At 36.5% G+C, this 16,657-nt stretch overlaps 1 protein-coding gene and 1 pseudogene across 2 annotated transcripts in view; one reads left to right on the top strand and one right to left on the bottom strand.

The window, feature by feature from the left end:
* The window catches only part of Rabgap1l (RAB GTPase activating protein 1 like), a 508,921-nt gene that overhangs the window by 476,568 nt on the left and 15,696 nt on the right, over positions 1 to 16,657 (bottom strand). The gene's annotated exons all lie outside the window — the stretch shown is intronic.
* LOC101830330 lies at positions 9,772 to 10,368 on the top strand (annotated as a pseudogene).

Below are 16,657 nucleotides of genomic sequence, written 5' to 3'. Positions count from 1 at the left end.
CTTTGGACTCCCATCCAACAATGTGAGATGCACTCTCACCCTGAACTCTTGGGGGGAGGGTCTAGGCCCTGCCCTGGATAAAATGACAGACTATGGACACCCCCATGGAGGGCCTCACCCTCCCTGGGGAAATGAGGGGATATTGGGGGGGTTGGGGGGAGGGCACTGGAGGAGGGGAGAGAAACGGAGAGGGACCTGGAACTGACTTGTGAAGCAACCTTGTTTCTAATCTAAATTTAAACTTAAAAATAAATAATAAAAAATTTAAAAAGAACCTCAAAAAAAAAGAGTAACAGTCCAATAAAAATGCAATAAAGGATATAAAAGATAAATAACCAATAATGCTGTTTTCTAACAAGCATTATATACTTCCCTCAATCATGTAGGGAATGGGCTGAAGGAAAGGTCTCTGAATGAGCTCTAAGCCAGTTAACCTGTCTTTAGTGTTTAGTTCCAAGAGCCACAGACCCTTATGCCAATTAACACTGTTTTCCTGATAAGAGTCAAGCAAAGAGCTCTCACTGGAGAATGTAGATAGCATGACATATAGATGTGAGGCCTGCAGGAGGGTATCAGGAAAGACTATTTCAAAAGATGCTAAAGAACCATAAAAGACAAGCTTTGTAGTTAGTGGAGTAATTACAGATTAATATGAATCAAAATTAATAAATAGTTAACTGGCAAATAACACTAAATACTAAGATATACGAAGTAAAAAGTGCTAAGTTCTATGTTTATTATTTATCTTTGGATACAGGAAGCTATGCCTGTGATATTTCGCTGTCCAAAGAAAGTGATAACCCTCTACAGACCTTAACAGAAAATATGTAGGTGAACAAAAAAGTCAAATTTCCATACAAATGAAGATAAATGCTTGTTGAATTTATACAGAAAGAAATGCTTAAGAATTTATTGAGACTGGTAAGGCAGCTTCTCAGAAGACCCCACAATTAGAATACATGCTGAACACCAGTAACTAAAGTAAAATAAATACATAACTAGATGATTTACCACTAAAAAATGAAACTATAGCAAACTCCAAACTTCTAATTAGGAGTCAAAGGAAAACCAAAGACAAAAAAACAATTTTCTCAAAGTAGAAAAGAAAATGAAAACTAAGTTAAATAAAATGTATGCCTTTATGCAAAACACATACCCTAGAAGCAAGTATGTGGCACAAGACTTTAATCTCAAGATGTGAAAGGTTAAGGAAGGAAAGTTACAAGAAGAAGAAAAGAAAAAATAAAAGAGAAAAGAAAGAAATACTTCTCTATAGAATGTTAGAGAGTAGCAAACAATTTTCTGAATCTACTAGAACCAACCAGTTGTACCTTTTCAAAGGTAAATTTTATGGTATGTGAATTAGTAGCCCAGGAAGAGCTAAATGATTATGGTGGCTCACAGCCATCTGTAACTCCAGTTCTTCTGACTTTCATGGGCACGTAGAACACATATATACATGCACGCAAAACATTTATATACATAAAATAAATCTTTAAAATTAAAAAATATATTAGTAACTAACGCATGACCAATCTTCCAAAAGGTGAACAAAAGCATAGGTTAAATGGCTACTATTCACCAGAAATGCTATGGTTAGCAAGAATATGCTATCAAATCTAAGTTTCAGTGTATACTTAGCTTCTTTCCTCAAAAAATAAAATAAATGGAAGAACACAGAAACACATATTTTGTCTCTGTGACAAACCATGACAGTTGAATATCTGAGTGGACACACAAACCCTTTGCTAACATTCTTCCTAAACACATCTCTACTATATCAGAAAACTTTGTGAGAGCCAACTAAAACTTTAGTTAGAGAACTTAACGATTTTTTCATTGTTCATTTTGTTGTTTGTTTTATTGATATTACAGTCACTACTGTTTACTAAATTCTAAAAGATAAATTCTTGCTTAAGAGAAAACTGCTCATCTTTTTGCATACCTATACCGGGAGCTGAACAATATGATCCCAATGACAGCTTGTTCACAGCACACTGTGAAAAGAATAGTTTACTTAATATTATTATTTCCAGTTACAACCATTCTCCCACATAGTAACTTCTGATGCGTATGTATATTGACCATACTTTTTATCCATCTCCTCCATGGAAATGTGGATGGTGCTGACAAATACCACATTCTCTCATTTATTGGTCCTAGATAGTTTATGTATGTAGATATATAGTGCATGTAGAGGTGACATGAAAGAAGCAAATCTGTACAGGGTCTGGCAGACAGTAGGAAGGGGAAAAGAGGGAGGTTATGGTGAATGGGAAGGAGTATATATGAAAATGGTTTTATGTGCCACAGCCAATAAAATTTAAAGTATTTGTTAAGTCACTTGCCAATTTTGATTAGGGGTTTTGTGTTCTCAAGGTAAGTTCATTCACCTTAAGAAAGCACATGGCCACCACTGTTCCATTACACACTAAGGCCCAGAGATAACCTGCCATAAACCAGGACAGAAGGCAGCCTGAGGAATTAAGACAGCATTTGGTTATCCTGAGAACAAGCTAATGTTGCTTTTAGGTGGTTTTATAGAAATAAATAAAAGAACATAGAAGTACACTCTACAGTAAGTTTTACTTTAGGGGTCTGTGAGATTACTCAGCTGGTAGTGGCACCTTCCCACCCGCCTGGCAACATGAGTTTGACCCTGGATCCCACAAGGTGGCAGGAAAGAACTCCACAAAATTGCCTCTCATCTCCATAAGCCATGTGACTGACTGTATGCACATACACACTAATTTTTAGATGTTATTTCATACTATAATATCTTAAATAAGTAAATGCTACAAGGTTGGTTTTAGCTTTTTCTGTTTTGTATTTTCAGGTACTAACAATTAAATCCAATTAAACCATGCCTTGTGCATGGTAGACAAGTGTTCTTTTACTGAACTAATAATACCTTTGCCTTTTTATATTTGCTTGTGCAGGTCTGGACTGGCCTGGTTTATTTTGCTTTGTTTTAAGAAGTGGTCTTCTAAGCTGCCTGTCTTAGTTACTTTTCTATTGCTGTGCTAAAACATAACCAAGGCAACTTAAAAGAGTTTATTGGGGGCTTACAGTTTCAGATGCTTAAAGTCCATGACCATCATGACTGGGGGCATGGCAGCAGGCAGGGGGGCATGGTGCTAGAACAGTAGCTGAGAGTTTATATCTGATCCACAAGCATGAGACAGAGAGAGCTAATGGTAATATGGACTTTTGAAATCTAAAACCTCTCCCTAATTGGCACACCTCTTTCAACAGGTCACACCTCCTAATCCTTCCCAGTTCCACCAACTGAGAACCAATCATTCAAACATATCAACCTATGAGGGCTGTCCTTATGTAAGCTACCATACTGCCCAAATTATCCTCAAAAATTGTAATCCTACTAGGGGTGGTAGCACAGACATTTAATACCACCACTCAAAGAGGCCAGTCTGGTCTACACAGCAAATTCCAGGACAGTCAGGAATACAAAGACAGATTAGACCCTATCTCAAAAAAAAAAAAAGTATAATCCTCTACCCCCAGCCTCTGAAACAACAGGCATTACAAGTATATGCCACCAGTCCTGGCATAAGCTTTTACTTGTATGGAAACATTAGACTTGTTGGCTGGCTGTCAGTATGAGAAAACCCTAAACAACTTGCTCATATTGCCAAACAAGAAGACACTGTTGACTTGGTTTTAGACATAATATCTATAATAATTACCATTTGCTAAGTGCCTGTGTATTTAAAATACTCTCCAAAACTCCACAAGGTAGCTATTATCCTCATTTTATAGAAATAAAAACAGGAAGAGGATAGTTAAGTAATGTGTCCAATGTCACACGTAAATAGATAGCTGAGACAAGATGCAAAGCCAATCTACCAGATTCTAAAGAGCCTGCTTTTTATCATGGAATCATGGGTCTCAAAAAGTATAGAAATAGCCGGGCGGTGGTGGCACACGCCTTTAATCCCAGCACTCGGGAGGCAGAGGCAGGCGGATCTCTGTGAGTTCAAGGCTGGGCTGGACCGATAGCCTCCAAAACAATACAGAGAAACCCTGTCTCGAAAAACCAAAAAAAAAAAAAAAAAAGTATAGAAATAACAGTAAATATTTACTGAGTGTTTATTTTGGACAAAAATCTTTACATTCTATTTTGCAAAACTCTAGTACAACACAGAAGTAGTAGTAAAACATTTCTTTAGTAAATAAACAAGAAAATGCTGAATGGCATACTCAAAATCGTATGGTTAGTAAGGCAATCAATCTGACCAAACAAAGCAACCTGTGATAACTTTATTTTCATAAGAGATGTAGCAAGACTGAAGCAATAGAGGAGAAGCTATGTTTATTTTAAACACCATACACCACACACACACACACACACACACACACAAACACTTGAGTTGAAGTTTATTTTACAGCAGAGACTATACATTATACACTTCTTTTTCATGAAATCCCTCACAGAATATCTAAACTGTAGAATTTTACATGTCCAATGTTTATGCAGAAAATATAGCTCTTACCTTAAAGGGAGTAGGAGATAGTTTATTCTAGAGCCATCTTGAGTGATCATTAACAGGACACAGATTTAGATTACCCCAAGTTCAATGTTCCAGTGTGGAAAAAGTTTCATGACATTTTATAGTTTTACAGAACAAAGAAAGTAATGAATCAAACTCAAAATACACTGATGTTTATGTACATCAGTAATACAGTCACAGAAAGATTGGGGAAGCTTTTCTATAGGCCTCTGATGCTATCTGATGATGTTCTTAGCCTTTGCGTTGGTGGATGCTATGGTCTACTAAGTCAATAGGTTTCAATAGGGTTTTATCTATTTAGTCACAGGGTGTTAGTTCCAGCAAGCTCAAAAGGCAATGGTGGGCATACTGACAAGGTGGTCACAGCAAGATGTGGGGAGTTTTTCTTTAGGCTTCAGATGCTCTGATAACACTCTTAGCTTCTGGGTTGGTAATAGCCTGCTAAGTTAGCAGATTCCAAAAGGTTTTTATCTGTCAGTCACAGAGTCCCAACACAGAGGTGGGTAAGGAATGATTCAGGGCACTAAAGTTAGCCCAAAATAAGGTAATTAGCCCTGGACCTACAACATCCCAATCTCTCCACATCACTGCAGTTCCAATCAGTCTTTGTAGATACAACATCTTTCCAAGAATTTTCATCAACAACAGTGTTTTTCAATTAAAGTATATTTCTTGTTTGCCACTTCAACAACTTTTAAGATAGCTAAAGAAAAAAGGGAACCTACATCCAGAAAACAAGTAGCCTCCAATATCTTAAAATAGAAAATTACTATGCTCCACACTCTTAACAAGTGAGTAATCTGCCTTGATCTTTGGGTGCAAATGTATCATCTATCTTCTTGAGTAACTCTGCTTTCCCATTAGTAAACAGTCAGCCACTGTATTTGCTATTATTCAAGTTACTATCTTACTATATGTCAGTTGCTCATTCAGGAGCTTCCTATTCCAACACTGAGTTAAATTAAGGACAAGGGATATGCTCAGGAATAGAACACTGGCCTGACAAATACAAGGCCCTAGGTTCACTCCCCAGTATATCACAGACAGGTAGGCAGATGGGAAGGAGGGAGGGAGCTCAGAGGGAGGGAGGCAGGGAGGGAGGCAGGGAGGGAGGGAGGCAGGAAGGGAGGCAGGGAGGGAGGGAGGCAGGAAGGGAGGCAGGGAGGGAGGAAGGATTTCTGTAAATGGCTAATTAGATCTGCCCAACCTTAAGCTAATGGAATAAATAACTGAGATAATGGAATGAATAACTATGATATATCATAATTCCCAAATGTGATCTCAAAAATAGAAGAAAAAATGTTAATGTATTTACTATGAATTCATTCAAATATCTACTGTAAGTCAACCATATATACTACTTAATACTATAAGCTCAGACTATAAACAAGAATCATCCTATAGGCCCTTCAGGTCATAGCACCTACAAAAAATCATCATATATACCTTGTGGATTGTTTTCTCTTTTTAAAAAATAAATAAAAACAATTTTGGAACTTCCAAAATATTTTCCTCTAACTCTGCACCAAGATTAAGCCATATAGAACAAACCCTTGGCTTGTTATTGAGGATAAATACAAAATAAAACTCAGTTCAAGGTGAGCCTGATCTACATAGCATTCAGGTGGGAGGTCTCAAAAATAAATAAATATAAATATAAATAAAATGGGCCTCTCTCACAAAACAGAACTAAAAATAAAAAATACAGTACACAAAGGAAAGTACCCATCTGTGGGAAGTTGAAGAGAACTCCATAACAATGAATTCCTTAACTTGCACTACAAGTTATAAATCATGCATCTTCTATATGAGGTTACATAAATTCAAGAATGCTTTTTTTATGTACCATTCAGTCTATAACCACTTTCAAGGGAGGCAAGGTAGCACATACCTGTACTTCTAACACTTCAGAGACAGAGGCAGTAGGATCACGAGTTAGCTCATACTCAACAACATAAAGGTTTTAAGGCCAACAAGAGCAAATAGCAACTCTGTCTCTTAAAAAATAAAATAATTTCAAGCTCTCATGAAAGGACCTTTCTAGTCTGATAAATTTCACACCTGATCAAAATAGGAAAAAATAAGATTATTTTATCTCAAGGCTCTCACAACCACCATCATAGTAATTTTTATGCTGTACTTACATGGATTTTATAAACATAAGATGAAAGGAAGACATAAGAGAATCTAACTCTATTCTTACCTTGAAAACAAATCCTATTATAAGAATTATAAAACATTTAAAATAATATAAGTAAAGAAATCTAGTTATTTCCTTCTGTAGCTAACATCACACTTTAAGGTCACAGTTACTCAGATAGAAACCAGCTCAGAAGTAACACGTTTGCCTAGCAAGTACAAGATCCAGGGTTTGGTCCCTAGCACTATGTAAAAATTTTTAAAAAGTAAAATAATAAAGCAATAGTTAAAACTTAAAGTATTAAAAGCACTTAAGTCTAAAAGCTTTAAGACACAAATATACAAATATCATTTAATAAATTCATGGTTACTATACATTATCTCATGTTACTGTCCTTTATTTATGCCAGAAAGATAAATGCTGTTTTTTTCAAAACCAATTTTTAGAAGATTTGATATTCAGTTTAACCAAAGGCATTTATTTTAGTAGAATTAGTTACAGAGAGATACTACCACAGTAAATAATTACCTCTGCCATAAGAAACATAAGACAGGTTATAAGTACAAAATAAAACAAATGACTCTCATAATAGGTAATAGACCCAGATAGTAAATGAATAGCCACATAGTAATGATGCTTCCTAAGTAACACCTTTTATCAAGTGCATACCTGAGAATTTCACAATGATAAACCAACATCTAAGCACAAAGTACAAAGGCATTTTCCTACTAAGTTTCCTAATTATCTTCCTAATAGACAGCAAAATGATTTATTGTCCTTTTCTCCTAAAGGCGATAAATAAGGCAGAGATTCCCTTCTGCTTCAGACTCACCAGCTTTACCCACAGTGCTATGGAGGAAACTCAGAGCCTCATAGTGGACACTAGATACATACTCTTATCACTGATGGATGTGTTAGATATCCTGTACCAGGCCTCTCTCCTATTCTAAACAAAGGAACTGGAATAAAATTCCGTGTATTTTATATAAAAGTTACCTTTCTTGTTAGGTAGTTACCCCTATTTTCTTTAACACATAAAAATTATACACAGATGGGACATTTTCATATTACAAAATCATCTTTTCCTCAACTGTTTTCAAGATATAAACAGAGAAACCAGCACAGTAAACCCTTCTAGTAAACGTCCTTTTCTAAATATCAGCAAGTAACTTCCCTCCCTCCAGTCTATGTCTCTCTCAACACCTTAAACTGTTTACTTGGATGTGTCATCTTGCAATTTTTGCATAAAATGATAGATATTATCAACCTTCCATTATAACCCAAGCGCAGCACTTTAGTAGCACCTAATGTAGTGAATCAGTAACAGAAAACAAGATTTTATGAAAAGCAAAAGATGATGCTTTTTCTACTTTTCATACTCTTGTCAAAACATGTCAAATTTCTATAAGCCAAGAACACATTTCAATTTCCTACTTTGAGAGAATGATGAAACTAACAACAGGAGGTTTAATGCAGACAACCTAGAAAACTTGGGAAGTCACACATTAAATTATTTTATCATGTACTTTTGAGAACCAAATCATTACATTATAACTATTCCAAAAGAAATCCAGAATTCTTTTCCTAAAGAACAATACATTACTACCTGAAATCAGACCCTTATGACTTCTAGAATCAAACAAACTAGACACAACTAAGTGTGTGTTTTAGACAGTCTTTGTTCCTAAGCTAGAGAGACTTTCTATTACGTATACAACTCTGTTGTGTTGTTTCAATACAGGGTTTCTCTGTCCTGGAGCTCCCTCTGTAGACCAGGTTGGTCTTGAACTCCCAGATCAGTCTACCTCTGCCTCCAGTGTGCTGATATTAAAGGTGTGTGCCACCGCCACCTGATGAATATGAAACTCTGTTGGTTTTTATTTGTTTTGTTTTGTTTTTGTTTTTCAAGACAGGGTTTCTCTGCCTAACAACCCTGGCTGTCCTGGAACTCCCTCTGTAGACCAGAATAGCCTTGAACTCACAGAGATCCATCCACCTGCCTCTGCCTCCCGAGTACTGGGACTAAAGGCATGCGCCATCACATATGAAACTCTTAATGGAGCACCACAGGATCTTTGTTAATGCACCTGGGCCAGTAAAGAGCCCAGTAAACAAATATCTTGCAGTAAGCATCTACAAGATATTTAGTAAGATCAATGTTGGTAATTTTGCTACATCCTGTTATTAATTACCCTTTTTTCACAATATCCACAAGCTCAAACAAATAACACCATACTATTTAATGCATTGCATATGTCAAAACATAAATGTTGTTTACCTTAAATATGTGCAGTTCTTAAAACTTATATTTCAAATGGCAAAACAGAACATCTAGACTAATGCATGGTTATCTCACATACTCTCTTTCTCCAAAACATGAAGAATATTCCCATGATTTTATTCTCACAGGAAAATCAAACCTTACAGTTAGCACTCCATGTCATGTTCATTTTTTTAAATCTGTAACATAAGGGCTTATGTAACAACATGCCATAAAGGCAATAATAGCCTACTGATTTCATTAAATGAGTAGCTCAAAGAAACAATATCAATTTTGAGGGAATAAATGTTTTCCATTTTAATGGCATAATTCAGAAATATAACAAGTCCATTTTAAGTTTATGTTAATTTCACTATAAAATGTGCATTCACTCCAATATTAACATATGGGATTCTTAACATTCCATATTTTATTAAATATAATGTTTAGTTGAATACATTCATTTCCTTTATGAAATATGCTATAGGCTGCCAATAACATGATTAATTTTACTTGAGCTTTAATTAATACCTCCACAGTCCCTGATACATTATATGTAGTTAATAAGCATTAATAAACTTAAATGCTTTTTTAAAAAGGTATTTGTGTATGTGTGTTAGTATGGGCATCAGATTGTCATGAGATAGTAAACTAGTGCAACCACTCTGGAAAAAAATATGGAAAATCTTCAAAAAGCTTAAAATAAATCCACCATATGATTCATCTATACTACTTCTCAAAATATGCCCAAACGATTCAACATCCTATTCTAGATACTTACTCAGCCATGTTCATTGCTGCTCTATTCAAACAGCAACCTAAAAGTCCTTCAATTAGCAATGGATAATGAAAATGTGGTACATATACACTATGGAATACCATTCAACTCTAGCAAAAAATAAAATCATGTAACTTGCAGGTAATCCGAAACTAGAAAAGATCATGTTTAATGAGAACTCAGAACAAGAAAAACAAACTTTTTGTGTCATCTCATATCTGACTTCCTGGTCCCCAATCTTCAGATTGAGCATTTAATCTAGAGTAACTACAGAAATCAGGGAAGTGAAAAGGGACAACTGTGTTTTTGCCCACTCTCTAAAACCGTGCCTGTGCATTGCATCTCTTCCTCTTCAGGCTTGCGCTTAGGTTCAGAAGACATGGCTAAACAATACCACGAAGGTTGGGATAGTCAGGAAATACAGAAGCCGCTATGGTGCCTCCCTCCGGAAAATAGTGAAGAAAATTGAAATCAGCCAGCACATCAAGAACACGCTCCTTCTGTGGCAAGACAAAGATGAAGAGAAGAGTCGTTGGCATCTGGCACTGTGGGTTCCTGCATGAAAACAGGGGCTGGTGGGGCCTGGACCTACAAGACTACTTCTGCCATCACAGTGACGTCTGCCATCAGAAGACTGAAGGAACTGAAAGACCAGTAGAAGTGCTACTGCTTGAGATCTGCCTAGCCTCTAATAATAAATGGGTTAATTTACATAAAAAGGGACCACTGCAGAGTTAGTGGGTGTAAGAAGGAGCCTTAGAGAGGGAAATAATCAGGGTGCAAGCAATCTGATAGAGAAAATAAGAAAAGTGAGGGGGTTTTAATTAAGGAGGGGGAAAATAAACACAGGAAGAGAAGGGAGGGGATAATATAACAGTAAAGATGTCTGAAAACTCACAAGGAATTAACTATCTATCTAAAAATATCTATAATATATGTAAGTCTGTGTATGCATATACATGCAAAGTTTAAATGAAATGTAGGATGACAATACTATCGCCAAGAGTCATAGATTATCTAACAAAAAAAACCAGTATCAGGCATGAAAAGCCCTCTTTTGTGTTGCTGGTCAGGGCTATGAAAGATATTGTAGCTACTACCATTGCCTCAACCCTAAACAAAGAACTATATGCAATTAGGGAAGCTGAGAGCAGAAAAAATAGTCTTCCCCAGGGAAGAGCGTACCAACTGGTTATCCAATATCAAGTCATATTATATGGACTGAGTAAGTTGTATTTAAATATTTAGGAACACACACACCAAACTAAACAAAAGGAAGCCATGATATTGAATGAGAGTAACAGGGGTACATGGGAGGAGTTGGAGGAAGGAAAGGGAAAAGGAAAATAATGTAATTATAGTTTCAAAAAATATAATCAAGAAAAAAGGTGAAGCAAGCTAAGCACCAGCACTCATTTTTCTCTGTTTCCTGACAATGTGACCAGCCTCCTCACATTCCTCCTACCATGAATTCCCAGCCATGATGGACTGTGCTCTTAAATAAGCCTTTGCTTCGTGCCCTAAATCACTTTTGTCAGGTATTTTGTTGCAATGAGAAATGTAACTAATATGAGTACATGAGACCAAAATACAAGATGATAGTAAGCCTTGGCCGAATAACAAAGCCTAAATTTTTTGAAAGGTACACCCAGATTTCAATGTTTAAAATATACATATATATGTTGCATTTCCTACTTCAAACAAGATTTTAATTAACAAAAACATAAAATAATTGCCTTTAATTGCCTTTCTTACCCTGCACATGTCTATACCCGCAGAGGTACAACTGGGTATTAAAAGGATCAAATACAAAGAAAAATAACACAGGTAATGACAAATTACAAAGTCAGCCACTGAATAACCAAGCTGACTAATTATAGTCTAGAGAAAGGATCATGCAGAAGAAACTGAACTGCTGAAAGCATAATCACACGCATTATTTTTCCCATTTTTAGTTACATTTATTTTAGTGTGTGTGTGTATGGATGCAATGGTATATGTGTGGAAATCAGAGTACAACTTATTGGAGTCAGCTCTCTTTCAATCATGTTGGTTCCAGGAAATGAACTCAGGTCATCAAGCTTGGGGGCAAGCACCTTAGCTGCTGAGCCACGTCACTAGGCAAAAATGTATTATTTTAAATGAAAACACCAATGTCAATGTTTCTCAAATCAATAAATCTTTTTAATCCCCTTAATGCTATGTAGTTTTTAAGACAGTCACCTACATCATTACACTTATTCAGTAAACTTACTTACTGAATAGTCTTTAACACTATATCCTAAAGATACATCTCAAGACTATAAGGCATCGCCAAGTCTCCTCATATTTCTCAGACACTGTCATGGATAACAAGAAGGCAGGCCATATTGAGAAATCCCTCCCAGGTTTATCATTCCTAAAAAATCTAGCAGAGGAGTCTATGAGCTCAAAGAAAGCAATCATGGTAAAATATCTTTAAAAAAAAAAAAAAAGAGGAGTCTAAAGAGAGAAAGGCTGTTGTCCCTACTTTACCCCAACCCTGAGCTGTGGAATGACTTTCCATATCCCTCTGGCTGAACATCTTAAAACAGACATTTTTGCCATTTGAGTTCCAAAATGTAAAGACAGTTATCTTTGGTTACCACAAATTGAAGGAGTAATAAAATAGGTGTTTGTGGTAGTTAATATTAATTACCAACATGATGAGATTTAGAGTATAATGAAACAAACTTCTATGAGGGGTTACCCAAATTAGGTTCACTGAGGTGGGAAGACCCATCCTAAACCTGAGGAGTAGTATTCCATGGGTTGGGACACTGGACTGAATAAAAACATTCTGCTTCCTTAATATGAATGTAATGTGACCAAGCTGCCACCATACTTCCCTGTCATGATGAACTGTGTGAGCCAAAATAAACCCTTCCTTCTTTAAGTTGCTTTTGTCAGGCATTTTGTCATAACAATGAGAAAAATGACCAACACAGTGGTAGTTTGGTTATTTGACCTGCTAAATCCTGTGGAAAACACTGTACTACTGCAGTTCTATGATTCTTCTCTATTAATAAATAGTTCTGGGTAGTGGCTCACTGTTAAAGAACAAAATGTGGAAATGGTAATATAGCTCAGTAGTAGAGTACTTTTTCAGCATGTCTGAGACCCTGGGTTTGATAACTGGTACCACAAAAATAAGTAAAAATATGCAATACAGAACACAATGTGGAGAAAGCAATGCTGTAATGCTGGTCTGAATTAAGTAAGCTTAGATTCACTCGAGCTTCATCAGTGAAAGATCTTGATGGTGAGAACTTGAGGATCCAAGCATGATGCTCTGGGCATCTGCAGTCACACAACTATAAAACACATTCATATAAAAGCCTTAGAATATGCCACAAGAGATGTTCACAAAAGCTGATGTTGGTTTTAAATAATATAGGTAACTTTGGTTCAGTTCTCTGTCTCTATGTTGTTTTCAGTTCTCTGTTTCTATGTTGTTTTGAGACAAAGTCTCACTATGTTGCTCTGACTAGCCTGGAACCGTCTTAAATGGGGTTTGAACTTATAGAGATCTATTCCTGAGTACTGAGACTAAATGTGTATGTCACCTTGACGACTGGTTGCTTTCTCTTTTTTTTTAAGATTTTTTTTAATTTAAATTAGAAACAAGCTTGCATCAATGTCAATCCCAGCTCCCTCTCCCTCCCCTCCTCCCCTGCCCCCCCAACCGGCCCCCAACTGTTTACTTTCTTAAGAAAAAGAAAACAAAGCTCTTAAGAAAATGTATGTGCCCATACTGAGAAAGAAAGGCCAGTTGGAAAAATCAAAACAGTGAGACCCTGTCTTAAAAAAAAAAAAAGATACATTTATAAGGAAGACAGTTTTGCCCTTTTGATTTTTTGAAACAACTCCAAAATGCTACTAAAGATTCCTTCAAGTGAGGCAAGACAAGCTGAGGCAGGATGTTAGAAAAGAACTTGACTGGAAATGTTTAGACTCAGAACTACATTCAGCTTCAAAAGCTTTTTGAAAGTGTTCACTGCCTACACTATCATTTTTTTTTACTTAAGGGTCTTGCCTTTTCATTCATCTACTGACTAAAACCTCAAACCAACCATCTTCCTCTGAGAGTCAGTGCTGAATAGCCTTAACAGTAAGAAAACTCTCTCTCTCTCTCTCTCTCTCTCTCTCTCTCTCTCTCTCTCTCTCTCTCTCTCTCTCTCTCTCACACACACACACACACACACACACACATCAAAAATCATATTGTAATCTCAATTTCCTTTCCTAGGATTTCTGGAAGAGACAGGAACTCACACTCTTTTTTTTAGAGGCTGGAGGGTTACTATTAAGATCACTTATTAACTGATCTTTACAAACGTGAGTAAAGAAACACGCTATACATTCCACGCCAACTCCTTCACTCATCTCTCCTTTCCCTGTCATTTTCTCGATCTTCTCAACTTCCCATATCCTTGACACTGTACAATAGCAAAACAGTTATATGTACTTAATTAAGATAAGCCAAAGGATTGTATTTCAGTATATTACTTTATCCAAAATTTGTTCTGCATTATTCTTTCAGTCATCAATATCAATACCCAACTACCTCACCACTGTTACTACCAAGTCTCTATAGGCAGGGCATTTGTCCTTCCCTGAAATTTATTACAATTTACACTTATTCCCCATTTATTCTCATCTTTGTATTTAAAGGTATTTTCTTACATTAGAGAGGCAACATAATATATGCTGGTTAATAGTCACAAAGTTAAAGGCAGCAGATACTCTTTTTTTCCTGTGTAATCAATCATTCTCATCTATCTCTTCCTTTACATCTGCAGAGTCCTTAGTTAATTTAAGTAAATTACTTATAGCAAGCCTCCCTTACTTTCATGTGCTTACAAACAGCGATGCACTCTCTCCTCTCTTGTCAAAGCCCAGGTGGTTGTGGATTTTGTTGTTGTTTTGGTTTGGTTTTTGTTTGTTTGTTTGTTTTTTACCCTAGCCAGTAAATAGTTTAAACTAGGAAGTGATCTAATTCTGGTCACTACAACCTAAAAAGTCCACTGTGAGGTTCCTTTGAAAGAAAAAGAAATCCTTACTAAGTAAATAGATGCACTGAGAAGGCCTTTGTTTTCTAATTTCCTGACATCATGGTGTCTTCTTGTAGCCCTCCTGAGAGATGAAGGGAGATATCAAGATACTGAAAGTGACAAATCAAAATTATAGAAAGCACTCAAGAACTTATTTTCCTAAGCTGCTGAATTAACCAAGTGAACACCATTCTGCTGTTGCTATAGTCCTGAGAGAGAGAGAGAGAGAGAGAGAGAGAGAGAGAGAGAGAGAGAGAGAGAGAGAGAGAGAGAACGCACATTTTCACTAAACCATTCTGTCATTTACAGAGTTGAATTGGAAGACACTTACACAGAATCCATTTCTTAACCTTGAATACCAAACAAAGGCATCCCTACCAAACACCAACTAACTCCTCATCCCTTTTTAAGAGCTTTTAAGAATGTATGTGACACCACCACCCGGCTTAGCCTACTCTTAACAATCCCAAGAAATATATTCTGAAACCTTAAATACACACATTCTTAATACCATTAATATGTATTTTCTCTATAAACTACATATATAAGAAAAGTAAAGCCGGGCGGTGGTGGCGCACACCTTTAATCCCAACACTCGGGAGGCAAAGGCAGGCAGATCTCTGTGAGTTCGAGGCCAGGCTGGACCGACAGCCTCCAAAACAATACAGAGAAACCCTGTCTCGTAAAACCAAAAAAAAAAAAAAAAAGTAAAAACTTTGTTAATCAATAAATGCTAGGCTCATACAAGGTTTACGCTATACCAAAAACACCTACTTTTTTTTTCAGTGCTTTGAGCCTTGAGCATGACAGGCAAGTGCTCTACCATGGAATTACACCTCAACTTTCAAATTGTGGACCGCATATACCCTATAACTTCTCATGACCCTTTCAGAGAGCCTACATAATCAAAGCTATTTTGACAATAATGTTAATAATTAACAATGATATTAAAACATCATTTGTCTATTTTACCATATTGATATTATTATACAAAAGCAATAGTAAGTAAAACAGCTAGTGTCTTAGCACAGTGAAGTAGCAATACTAAAGTACATTGGTAGCCCCTATTCATCTCCATGACACTCCATTAATCACACACGGTGGCACATGCTTGTAATCCTACCACTTAAGAGGTGGAACAGAAAGGTGAACAGACCCAGGTCATACCTGGACATACATGGAATTCAAGACCAGTGTGGGCTACATAAGATGTTGTATCAGAAAAGAAGTTAGCAGAGAATGTAAGTGTATTTCACTTAACAATCTCTAATGAAGCAGTGCAAGTGATTAATTTAAGTACGCTTTAACAGTCTCTGACTTTTTTTTTAAACAGGGTCTCTCTACATAGCTCTAGCTGTCCAGAAACTCACTCTGTAGATCAGGCTGGTCTCCAACTCACAGAGATCCACCTGTCTTTGCCTCCCAAGTGCTGAAATTAAAAGTGTGCACCACCATACCCAGTTTCTGTGACAAATTTTTGTTTCACCCTGAAGTACAATATTTTCAAAAGGAATTCTCCAAGTGTTTAAGTTATAAGTTGAACTAACCACCTTTTTCAAAGAATATCATTTAGACTTCAAAGAACAACTGACAAACTGTAGTTACAAGGACAAAATAGTTGAAAGATGTTTATTGTCTATGTGTACACATGTTTGTATATATAAGGTCAACAAAAGGAATCAGTTTGACGCAGGGGATCTTCTGGAATATTGTGTCTGTCCCTTCAGGAGTACTTATATTACAGACCTGAGCACTACTATGTCCAGCTTTAAGATGAGCTCTGAGGGTTTGCACTCAGTTCCTCCCACTCACACGACAAGCATTTTACCCATTCAGACATCTCCCTAGCACTGGAGCTGGTTTTTCAGGATTAGG

Source organism: Mesocricetus auratus, unplaced genomic scaffold, assembly GCF_017639785.1.
Source record: "Mesocricetus auratus isolate SY011 unplaced genomic scaffold, BCM_Maur_2.0 Super-Scaffold_100676, whole genome shotgun sequence".
Lineage (NCBI taxonomy): Eukaryota > Metazoa > Chordata > Mammalia > Rodentia > Cricetidae > Mesocricetus > Mesocricetus auratus.
This window is presented reverse-complemented; position numbering and strand designations above follow the sequence as displayed.